At 49.5% G+C, this 12145-nt stretch overlaps 1 protein-coding gene across 2 annotated transcripts in view; it reads left to right on the top strand.

Moving 5' to 3' along the window:
* The first annotated feature begins 5249 nt into the window (after window positions 1–5249).
* Window positions 5250–12145, top strand: part of RHBDF1 (rhomboid 5 homolog 1) — a 36914-nt gene continuing 30018 nt past the window's right edge. Inside the window, exon 1 of one of the 2 annotated variants that reach the window (XM_061358210.1) lies at window positions 5250–5587. The gene's annotated coding sequence lies outside the window, so the exon portion shown is untranslated. Of the gene's footprint in view, window positions 5588–5809; window positions 5981–12145 lie in introns of those variants that run through there. The other variant, XM_061358211.1, reaches the window with a different exon arrangement.

A 12145-nucleotide genomic window follows, 5' to 3' on the forward strand; every position in this document is an offset into this window, starting at 1 on the left:
TTAGAGTGTTTGGAATACTTTTTACACTAAATACTATTGTTCCTTAAGTCTAACTAACTACAGTGTGAAATTATAGTTGCTGGAGAGTGGATCTGTGTTACTAAAACAGGGAGAGTGGATTTTACTTTGAATTTCAGACTCTTACTTTGTCTTTGCCAAAACTATTCTTAAAGATTTGTTTAAAGATTTACTGGTTTTACACAAAACCCTGTTATTTCAGCCAAGCAAGTTCTGTACAAAGTTGTTGTCAGTAATGAATTCCTTTTTTCTCCAGTTACTGAGTTTGTATTTTTTACATCAATATAGCACATCTCTGCTCTTTCTTTAAAAATATAATTTATTTTCAACAGACCAACCAAAATTCCTTGTATCTTTTATGAACTCCTTCAGTTCATTTATGAGTAACTGAACTGGAAATGTTTTGGTTTTTTTAAATTCAATTCCCTTTTAGTTGATACTGATGATGAGATGGTGAACTTCATTGTGGCTAATGCTGGGTTTGGTCCATGATGCTCTCCTTTCTGAACTGAACTAGATCATTCATTACTGACAATTTTGAATGTTCTCCTTCAAGGCTTGTCCCCAGCAGCAGATTGGAAGCCACCTGGGCTGGCCTGGAGGGATGCAGTCACTGGCTGCAGGCTACCAAACCTTGCTTGTTCACCTGACAACATTTCTCACAGTGCTTTGGGGGCGGGCTTCTTTGGCATCTGTCAGGCTAATGTGCTGTGTTCCTACCCCTTCCCCTTGTACACCTCTTCTTCATCAGCATGAGTAACTTTCCCTTCTGGCATCCATTCCCCAGTAGCAGGAGTTGAACATTTAAATGGAAGTCACCATTCAAAACTTAGGCACCCCAGAATGACAAATCACCAAGTCAAAGGTAATCTGTGCCATTTGGATTCGGCCTCTTCCAAGCTGCATTCTGATAGCAAGGTTTGAGCACACGCTTGGCGACTACACTCTGTATTTGACTGCTTTACAAGGGCCCTCGTGTGCCTCTTGGAAATAAATCTGTTTAGTTTTGACATTCTAAAGCAATATTATTTCATCTCTTGTCAGTAGGGGACTGGAAAATGATAAGAGTCTTTCAGGCAACATAACAGATATTCTGGGAGTTTCATCTTACTTCTTCCATGACATTTTTATTTCTTCCATGTGAAACATATATACGTATGAATATAGATATGTTAGGAGTTCCTTTTTTTTGTTGGAGCAAACTGGGGCGGAGGAAGCCATTTTGCTAAGTGCCATTTCTTAAGTATTTTGGAAATAACAGCCTTCTTTACACATGCTTTGTTCCTTTTTTTTTTTTTTCTCTTCCAATGGGTTGACCAAATGAAAATTGCCATTTTGATCCCAATGGATTTTCTGGGTGAAATACAGTTGAAAACAAATACTGCTGTAAGGGCTGGCCATTAAATCCTAGTTTTATATTATTTCCATTCCTCCACCTCTTCCTGGCACTGCAAACACACACATTCCCTGTGGCTAGAGCTAGGAATGATCAATTGTCATTAATCTGAGCAGAAAATGAAGGGATTGAGTTTTGATGTGATTTCCTCGTGCTCTGCTGGGCAGCAGCTCCTGTGGCTCTGAGCAGCCTGGGGCACCTCCACCTTCCCAGATCCTCAGCATCTTGGCTCCTCTCCCACCTTGTCTCCTGGTTTTGGTCCCCAGCCCCACATGGACCCACTGAACACATCTGTGAAGTGAATCCTGGTTTGGGCTGAAAAAGCAATGGACTGGGGTGGTGGGTTAACTTTTAGGCCTCTTCCCTGGGCTCCAAGTCCTGGCTTAACACCACACCCCTGCTTCACGTGCAGCCCTGCTGCCAGCTCAGCCGCAGCACATCCAGGCTGAAGTCACCTCCGCGTCCCTCCTTGCCACTGCGTGATCCCTCATAATAACTGCACTGCCTGCTGGCGCCTGAGGGTGACAGAGGCTTCAAAAGACTTTCTGGCCAGCGTTAGCTTTTTGAACTTAATGTAAATTGAGTGGATTATAAGAAATTCAAGTTGCAACATAGCTACTTGTTAGCAGAGGTTTGGTTTTTTGTTTGGTTTTTTTTTGGTGGGTTTCTTTTTTGGAAAGCAAAAGGCATTTCATCTGCACTCCAAAAAGTGTCAATATTTTTTTTGCAGGTCAGCAGCACCATTCTCAACTTGGCAGCCGATCTGGAGAGGAGGCATCTGTACTCAAAGCATATTGTGCCAACACTCCAGATCGATGGGCCATTAGCACCCACAGCAACAGAGAAAGGGCACTCTGAGTGTTCAGGCAGCGCTGCTCTTCCTGGGGTGAGGCTGGGGCAGAAAGCAGCAAAGCCAGCCTCACACAGGACCTGCAGGGTAGCAAGGAAGAAGGGGAGACCATTTCTGTAGCAGCTGGTGAACAGATACCACAGTACCAACCTCAATTCTGTCCACAGGATTCACACACGCACACACACCCTGGGCTGGGGATGAAAGCCTGACCTGCTGCTGGTACCCAGGAACCTGGTTTGTTCCGCAGTGAGGGGATGCTGATGATATCCAATCCACCCTCGATAGGCATTCCCAAAGGGGAATCCCCATCCTCATGCTGCTGGCAATCCCTTCTCTGGCTCCTGGCCAGGCCACCTGCATTTGAAACTCTCTGGGACTTCACTTGAGTTTCTGTGTTATTAATCCTCCCTAGAAGAAATCCCAGGCCTTTCTGGACCTCTTCCCTGTTTCCTAGGACAGCTGCCATGGCTGTGCCGCTGCTTCATGTCAGCACAGAAGGCACTGCAAAGCCCATGTATTTCCAGAAGGCAAAGAGAGCTCTGCTTTCCCCAATGAAGGCTACAACCTGATGCTCTCTACCGTGCTTACCAGATACTAGGATGCTTTCTTGCCCTAAACTTTGAACAAAGCAAGTCAAACTCAAATCATCTATCTAGATAACTGGTGATCCAGATAAAACCAGATGTCTGTGCTCCTGGTGTGTCCCAGCTGTCCTCACACATAACTGTCAGGCTGTAAGAAGGTAAGAGAGAAGGGGCTGCACTGGCTCATAGCATCGCACAGCTTCCTGGTGCCACGTGTCTAGCAGTAGCCATAAGCACATGCCACCACCACCATTTGCCTACTTGGGCATGTAATCAGTATAGAGCCTGGTTTCAGATGTGCATGAAGGAGGGAGAAAGAATTGTGGGTGCTGATGAAAACGAGGTGTTGAACAAACACGTGAAGTACCCATGGGCTGGTCTGCACCACTCCAGCTGGTACAGACCCACCAGGGCCTGGCTGTCAGCGGGCAGGCACGTGGTTCACCTGGCTTTGGAGGAGCAGTTTCAAGTGAGCTGCAGCAGTAAAAGTGCTGCACTTCATATGCTGATGGGTATCTATTTCATTGGGTCTTAACCATGTCTTGTGGCAAGATCACAGTTTCTCATGGGTTTCAAGCAGAAGGGAGGAAATTCCAGTTTCCAGCAAAGAACGAAGCAAATACATGTAATCACATGTTCATGTTAAACATAACAAGCACCAGAAGAGAGCTCTCTTTCAGCTGGTCCTCAGAGGCCACCTTTCAAGCAGAAGTACTCCCTGCAAGCATCCATGAGGGAGAAAACAAACAATGCTGCTGGGCTGGCTGACCTGCTCTGGACCAGAACTGCAGGTCCTCAGCACCAAACTGCTGCTGTGCATCTGCTCATGCCTCAAAGAGATGAAGTCAGAACCTGGCCTTAATTCACTCTGTTCCATGTATTTTAGGCTGATAGGACTCAGTGCACTGAAGGAGAAACACCCTGAGTGGTGATGGGAGCAACGAGGGCACATTCTTGACCAAGGGGGTAGAACTTATCTGAGTGGAGATACATGCAGCTGGGTAAAAGAAGGATCCTAGCACACAGACCCGGGGGGCTGGGGAGGAAAGCACTGGGAGAACTAGAGCGTGTGGGATGGGGTTAGCAGTGCGATCTGCAGCACTGTTATACAGGGGTGAGAAATCATGTTTCATTGACAGAGCTTTGTGGTTTTCAATAAATGCACGTGCTGTTGGCAGCAGGCAGCGGGAGAACAGGGGTAGGTCAGAGTCACACTCCAGCTCCAGAGCGTTCCTCCTGGGAGCTGCAGAAGGGCCCTCCGAGTCCACCTCTGCTGCATTACATTACTGGACACTTCTTTCCCTTGTTTATGTGGTAGAAACATCTGAAAACAATTTGTGCTTGTTAAGCTTTGCGGACGGTCAGGGTTCTATGTGCAGTCTGGTCTGCAGCTTGGCCAGCGCAAGCTGGGGCTGATCTGGGTTGGCTCATTAGCTAATGAGACGCGCTGTAGTTAGCAGGGCTCTCCGGGGGCTGCCTTCGACACGTGGGTGCCTTTGCGGTGCGCGGGCAGGGGTGGGTGCGGTACCAATGAGCTCACCCTCTGCAACAGCAGCTTTCCTGCTCCGCTCGCGTGCGGGTGGGCAGGGAAGACGCAATAAGATGGCAGGGAATATGCGCCCCCCCCAGTTATTACTGATATTAAAAGCATCTGCAGCTGTGGGTTGGGAAACTGCTGGAGAGGGGTGTGCATGCTGCAGGCTTGGCCAGAAATCCAGCAAACCTCTGTGTGAGCAATACATGCTGACCAATGCTCTGGAGAAGACGGATGGAGAAATCTTCGGGAAGGATCCCAGGACAAAGGCGAGGACGGCTGAGCAATTGAGGTGGGAGGATGCCATGCAGAAGGGGAAAATGTTTAAGCTGGGAGGAAAGAAACAGGTTAGAGAAGGGATGATAAGCTAACCACATGACTGGAGGAGGAGGTGTGAAGAACAGGACTAAGTGTGGGGGTGAATGAGGCAAGGAACAGGTAAAGTACAATGAAACAGCAAGGAAGAGAGGTGCAATCCAGCCAAGCATTAGCTGTGCTGTGCGACAGCAGTGCATGCCACCCCTGCGAGGCTCAGCCCTGAGAGCTCCCGTGGGTGCCAATGGGACGGGGGCAAGGAAGGCCTGGGAGCTCAGCAGTGCCTGTCCCTGCCGGCAGTACTGAGAGTGACTCCGGCCCGCGGCAGCCCGCAAGGGGATCACCCCGGCTGCCCCCGGGCACAGCGCTCAGGGGCACCAGAGCTTCCAGCAGCCAAGAGAGCAACCCCGCGGGCTCGGGGCTAACGGGACCGGAGCTGACGGCTACAGCTCGGCCGGAGGTCTGGAGCTGCACGCTCCGCAGAGCGACGCCCACCACGAGGCGGACCGCGACCCCGCGGCGGGGAGGCGGGGGCTGCGGGCCGGGGCTGCGCTGCGGGGGCCGCGGGCGGGCCGGTGGCTTCCGCCCGGCGCGGCGCATTCCTCCGCCGTGAGTCAGGGCGGCGGCGAGGCGGTATGCGTCGTCCCGCGGCCCCGGGCGCTGGCAGCTCCCCGGCGGGACTCACGCCGCTGAACCCGGCACGGTTCCCGTCTCCCATTTGCATGCCGCGGCTGTGAATGGCGTGCCCGGCCGGCCGGCCCCTGGCACGGGGGAGGAGTCTCCGCGCCCTACACGGGCCGAGCTCGGCGGCGCCGGTCCCTTAAGCCGCACTGGGGGGTGGCCCGACCCGAGCGGCGGCTCGCCGCTGCGCTTCACCCGCATTCACGGTGAGTGCTGGATCGCGGAGCCTGAGGGGGGAAGACGTGGGAACGGGGTGGGGGAGGTAGGCTCTGTACGGGCTCGGAGCTGCCCTGGGACAGGGCGCACACGTGAGTGGCGGCTCTGTCCTGTCCCGTCCCGTCCCGTCCCGTCCTGCGGCTCGGCCGCCTCAGCCGCGGCTCGGCAGCCCCCTGCTGGCGGCCCGGCCGGGAGGGGCAGCCCCGCGGGACACCGAGGGCTGTGCCCTGCCTGGGGCCGCGCTGCCTCAGCCGGGCAGGGAGCGGCCCTTGGTGACCCTCGGGGGCAAGGCCGGCGCCCTGAGGTGGTGGCCCCGGGCCCTGCCAGCAGCGAGAAGCTCTCGGAGAACTGCCCTCACCGGGCACCGTCGCCCACCCCGTGAGGTGAGGCTTAGCGGCCTGCACGGTGTCTCGGTGCCTCAGGTGGGAGCCCGGCCCTGTCAGCCACAGGCAAGAAGGAGACCTGTGGGAGTTCGCTTTCCGGCTCATCCATGGTTCTTTGGTTGTCGGGAGTTTGGTGAGCCTGATGTGTAGGTGAAGGTGCGTGTCCATGGTGCATTCAGCTGGTCCTAGTCCACGCTGGAGCTGAAAGGCTTTTCTTACCCCTTCCCTTGCCATGCATTCCTGCCCGTGATGCTGGCACCGGTGTTTTGGCAGCCGCTTTGTGAGCAGATCTGGTGGAAAACATACTATTTTTTATACGTGAAGGTGGTTTTCCTCTGGATCGAGTCCCTGAACTGACTATTCACACTGTGCACTGCTGGCATGAAGTGGGGAATCACAGCAGCTTGTGAGGAAAGCTTTTGCAAGATTGCACCCTCAGTGGTGAGTCCTTTCAGGCTCCTCAGGGAGCAGCCTGTCCACATGCACATAGCGAGGTGCCAGAGTGCCCCTTGGGTGTATTTTAACTTGTGCTTTTCTCTCGTGTAGCTCGGGAGAAGCTAGCAGCAGCAGCAGCAAACTGTGAGCAGCAGCACAAATGGGTTTTGCTCAGTTCTTGTGCATTATGTGGTTCTGGCTCCTGATTCTCTTGCAGGTTGGCTTCATGGCACGATGCACGGTGCTGGTCAGGGATGTCTCCAGGCTGGGGCTCAGAGCAAGCAGGAAGTTGTTTCCTTTCTTCCTGTTTTTGTCCCCATGGCTGCTAATTTCCTCTGGGAAGAAAGCTGTGCGTTCTATAGCAAAGGAAAAAATAGGCACACGTAATGGGAAGGGACAGGGCAGCAAAGCTGAAGGTGCTTCTGAATGAAGCATACGATGTGGAAGGCACACAGGGTGTTAACTGCAACAATGCTGATAGAGCAGCGAAGACAAGTAGCTGCCTTTGTGCCAGGGGTAAAAAGGGCCCACTTGTGCAGAGCTGAGGAGCAGACCCTTGGAAGGAGAACAGGGTTTTGACCTCACTGCACATATATGTGTTGCTCTCTAGCCCTTCTGTCTTGGTGGTGCAGGGTTTGCAGGAGGAGGTGATAACTTCTGTTAGATCAGTTGATACAGTTGGAAGAAACTAATGAACTTTCAGGTAGCTCCTTCCTTCCTTCAAGTTTTGATTGTTAAAAGGACTTCACAAAAGGCCTCATCTGCCTGAAACATCTCTGCTCTCCTTTTTTTTTTTTTTTTAACCCCCCCTGTGGCTCTAACAACAGCTATCACCCCTCCCTCCTGCTGCATCCCTCTTATGGCCTTGGATCCTCGTGGCTGCTGATGAGCAAGCTCAGGTCTCCACTGTGTGTATGCTCATGGGGACGCTGTGCTGTTCCTCAGCTGGAACCCTTCCACCCTCCCACGAGGTGCTGTGGTTTTGGAATGAGGTCCCCAGCTTCGTTATGGCATCTGTGCTCATCATCCCTGAGCCCCCCTGTAAGGCAGCAGCTCTGACGTGTGGTCGTGTGTCAGCAGTGTGCTGCTTCTGTGCACTCCTGTGAAAGGAGTTTAACGCTGCCCAGTGTAAAAGCAACTCCCACAAAACTAGTTTTGCTCTGGGACTTCCCATGACAGGCCCTTTTTTTCTTTTTTTTTTAAGCAATACACTTGCAAGAGATCTGCCTACAAACTGGCTTTTCAGGTTCTGGGGAAAGCCATGGGCTGGCCCCTGTCTCAGGAATGTCTTGCTCTGTGCTGGGTAGGCTTCAGCCGCAGCTTTGGATGTGGAGAGCACTGCTCACCCGCAGAGCAGAGCAGGCACCTCTTCAGCAAGCTCATCCTTCCTGTGGCTTGGTGCTGAGAGCACATGGCCCTGACGTGTCACCTCAGTCGGGGGTTAATGTCCCGTGGAAGGGGCCAGCACCTCCTCAGTGGACTTGGCAGATGTCTCATTTCACTTTTGTGACGGGGACTGCATTGAGGCTGCAGCTAAGTGAGGTCTTAAGGCAGGATTAGGAATTTCTTTTGGGGTCATCAGTCTTGTTCCTCTGGAATCCAGCCTCGGAGAGTAGCCAGCATGTCCCGGCATGTTCCCCCGACAGAGGCAGGGTCTGCTAAGTGTGGCATGATAGGACAGTTTATTCTGGGCACAGAGCCCTCATGCTCGGATATAATTAGTAAAAGTTTGATTCCATTCAGTGTGTTGGATCTCCCTCCAGTGCAAACACAGTCTGGTTAGTGCTGAAGGCCTGAGATGGGCAACATGACCAGGAGTCCCAGGTTGTTTTCCATTTAGTGTATCCAGCAAAGAGGTTGGCAGAGCACCCGTGAGCTGCTGCGAATGCTGCCTGCTGAGTGGGACTGGCTGTGAGCTGAAGATCCTGATATTTCTCTGTCTACATCTCTAGAGCTTTTATCCAGCAGAGTACTTTGATAAGATTCTTCCCTTGTGATTGCTGCCTTTTTTTCCTTAGTTATCTTTGCAGGCATCCTGTGGGGACCATGTGCCATTCTCAGAGGTTCCAGTGCTAGTTGTGACCCAACATGACACTTCTGTTCATTTCTTTTCCTGCAGCCATCTGCCTGTTGCCAGTATGCAGCTAATTTCAGTAGAAATACTTAAACTCAAGGATGGGTTTGTTCTTTAATATGTTCCCTGAGCTCAGAGATGGATTAGTTTCCTTTCTTTTCAGCTGAAGAGGTACTGGGCTCCAAGTCTAACTTTATCATCATCTTGTTGGAATGGAATGGGCTTGAAATGCACAGATCTCGCACTGTTATTTAGCCTTGGAAGGAAATGAATCTATTATTTCCCATGGTCAGGCTGGCAGCTCTATTCCTGTGTCCTTGAAGAACCCCAGACTGGATTAGTGTGTGCTCTTGTCATCCGGGCCTACTTGTATGGAGTGACAAGAGACCTTCACTTCAACATAGCGCAAGGGGCAGGCAAGGCTTCCCTGCCAGCCTCTCTGTTTTCACAGGCAGGCTTGACTGAGCCGTTGGGAAGATCTAGGGGCAGCCCTGAGAGAGGGAGATTTCCTCAGGGAGCAGTGGGGATTGTGTCTATGCTAAGATTGCCTGTGGTGTCCTTGTTAGTTGAACTTCAGGGGTTTCTGATTGCTTCTTCCTTTTTTTGTTTTTTTGGGTCCTGCTCACCTAGCTGCTGTCCAGGGCTGGTTGAAGCTCCCTTAGGATAGCATCTCTCATACCTGTTGTTTTAGTCCATGGTGCTGTTGGAACGAGGAAGTATTTGGGAATTTGTTTGTTTTTTAATGTTTGTTGGGAAAATGCCAAATGAACAAATAGTAGCTGAATTAAAAAAAAATAAAAATCTGAACTAGAGTAAAATCCTTTTGAGTAATGACCAGTGGCTGTTTGTTGCTTGGTGAAGGTGGAGAGCTTATTCTTCATGTTAATCTTTATTGTTAAATCTCCTAAAGCTATAGACTGCAACTTTCATTGGTTGTGTGCTCTGTTTGCTGCAGAGACAGCAAATGTCAGATTAACATAAGGCTTGTTCTTGCTGAAATTTCCTTTGGGTGCACTCTTCAGCTCTGTTAGATAAGCCATTTGTTTCAACTATAATGAAATTTACTTTTTGCATAGCATAGAAATGTTTAGAACTATTGTGATATAGACCTGGTCTCAAATTCTGGGGCCTTTAGCAACAAACAGATCTTGCCTTAGTAATCTGAGCATCTCTAAAACAGTCAGTAATTACTAAAGGAAATGTAATTTCTTCTCAGTGAACTAAGAAGTACCATTGCAAAATACTTCTCTGGCACAGTACAGCGTTCCCAGGGGGAGAAGAGATATCAAGACATGCCCAGTCTTGCCTTTTCTGGAAAGCCTACCTTTGCCACCTCCTCTTCCTGTTTCCACTTCACTGAGAGACAGCCCCTTGCTCTGCTGTTTAGCAGCGGTCCTGCTTTGAAGGTTGTTGGGTTCCTTTTTCCTTTAAAAAGGAGCAATCCATATGAGTTCATCCTGAAGCTGTGCAGGATGCAGCTTTTACTGTTCTACAGGTCCAGCACTTGTCTTTGACTCAGTGAGTTATAACAGCTTGAATTTTAAAATCTTGAGGGCTCAGATGGCTCAGTTGATGAATACTTCCCTGTTTCAGGAGTTAACTGCCCTGTAGCAATCAGCACATGGGAGGTATGTTTCTCTGTTGCTTGAGTTCAAAGCCCAGTGCTTTAAAGTGGACTGCAGAAGACAGCAGGCTGAGTTGTTTTGCCAGAAGGTGTGAGTGTACCTTCCTTTTCTCTGGCTGCTCTGGGGCTGTGATTTCAGGGAGAACAGTGAGACAGAACATGCCATTCACTTGGATTGAAGAAGTATGGTTCACTTGGATTTTTTTTTCTAACACAGCATTAGAATCATGATTATTTCCATTTGTGTTATAAAATGAGTTGGTGCATTGGGCATGCACCAATGCACATGTGTACCCACACCTGCAGAGCAAGACAAGCTCTTCCTGCAACTGCTTGCCAGTTAGACAAAGTAGGAGATAGCATGTGGCCAGCTGCCGAGCACTAGCAGGAGGAGGAATTAGAGCATCAGAGTGGCAGGGTAGCTCTCCTGTGTGCTGGTTAACCAGCTAATGCTTAGGAAGAGCAGCTCCAGTCAAACCAGCTCTGGTCTGAGTCCTTGGCTATTTAATTGTTCCTTTGAAGGATCTCCATTGGGCCTCATTGCTGTGGGCACTGCTGGTGGATGCAGGCTTATTCTCTCACTTGGATCCAGGAGAACAGAACTATGGTTGTGTTGGAGAAAGCAGGTGTGTGATGGTGAGTGAAGATGCTCTGAATTTCAAAGGAACATGCAAGGAGAGCTAGCCTGAATGGCTTCCATCCTTCCTGAATTTAAAGTCTGTCTTCTGGTGGCTCCAGTGTTTGTTATTGTTATTTCCTCTTAAGATTTTTTTAGATTGCTATTCAGCGGGGTTTTATGTAACTTTCCATAGGAAATGTTGTCATTTGTGGCAGTTTTGATCTCTTTTGCCAGTGAGGCCTTTTTACTTAGCACAACAGTGATTCTTAGCTGCTTTTAGTACCATGACTCTGCCATAGAGGTTGGGTGGTTTTTGGTCTAGGATAAGTTTTGGTTTAGGGTATTGTGATCTTTTTAGGGGTGGTTGCTAGTTTTGGCAGTTCCTTTTCCATCAGTGTTTATTGATATCATGTTTTGTAAATGGACAGTGTAAATCAGTAAGAGGCATTACTTTACCAAAAAAATCGCTCTTGAGGTAGGTGCAAGGGCATCAACTCTCCCAAAAGCAACCAGAGCCAGTGTTTACTGGTGTCTTCAGAGTCAAACCAGTTCCTAGCTTTCCTTGTGTCCTTGACCCTTATGGTACTTGTGTTGAATAGGAGAGTTGGTAGAAAAAAAACTTACAATTGCAGAATTTCAAAGAGAAATTATACCTTTGTTAAAATACAGTGGTAGGATTTTGTCAGCTTTGTCTTTTGTTTTCTAATATGGGGTCATGATGAAATTGACCAGTGCAAACTTTTGCCCTAACAAAAACATTTTTGTGAATCTTCCCTTGCTGTATAATTGAGGCAGTGAGATAGACCAGTGTGTCCCTGGTACTTGTGGATCAGCCAGTACTGTGCAGTGCATCTTTTTCACTAGTAGTGAGAACAAAACTGGAACAGCAGCTTCTGGAGGTCCACTGAATTGGTGCAGTGAGTTAAATGTGTACTAAAATAGTTTCTGTGATCACTCTTTCCTTCTTTGTTAATGAGGAGCTGCAGAATGTGTAGACCCAGGCAGGGTACTAAGACAACTGTGCTTTGAGGCTGTTGGGGACCCTAGTGCAAAGGGCTCTGCTGGCTCAGCACAAGCACTGCTAACCCAACAGGCAGCTGTAGTTACCTTTGAATAGGGTGCAAGAACAAGGCTTGTGTAGGTGATCCTTCCTCTGCATATACTTCCAGTCTGGCAGTCAGTTGTTTATAATTGGAATTGTTAACATTTGACTTGTTAATGTGATTATACTTGTTACCCATTCTGGCTATATCCGCTGTGGCACTGAACCAGTGGTAGTATCCTGGCTTCTTGCGTAGGCATGCTGAGATGCATCAGCCATCTGGTAGCTGGTAATGGATCTCTAGGTGGAAACCAGCTCCTTTTGAGGACCAGGCAGTGCTGACTTCTATAAGGAATGGAAGTGATGGTCAG

The sequence above is a fragment of the Neopsephotus bourkii genome, unplaced genomic scaffold (genome assembly GCF_033783945.1).
Source record: "Neopsephotus bourkii isolate Nb327-2 ecotype Australia unplaced genomic scaffold, CSIRO-AGI_Nbou_v1 NB_940, whole genome shotgun sequence".
In the NCBI taxonomy this organism is placed as follows: Eukaryota; Metazoa; Chordata; class Aves; order Psittaciformes; family Psittacidae; genus Neopsephotus; species Neopsephotus bourkii.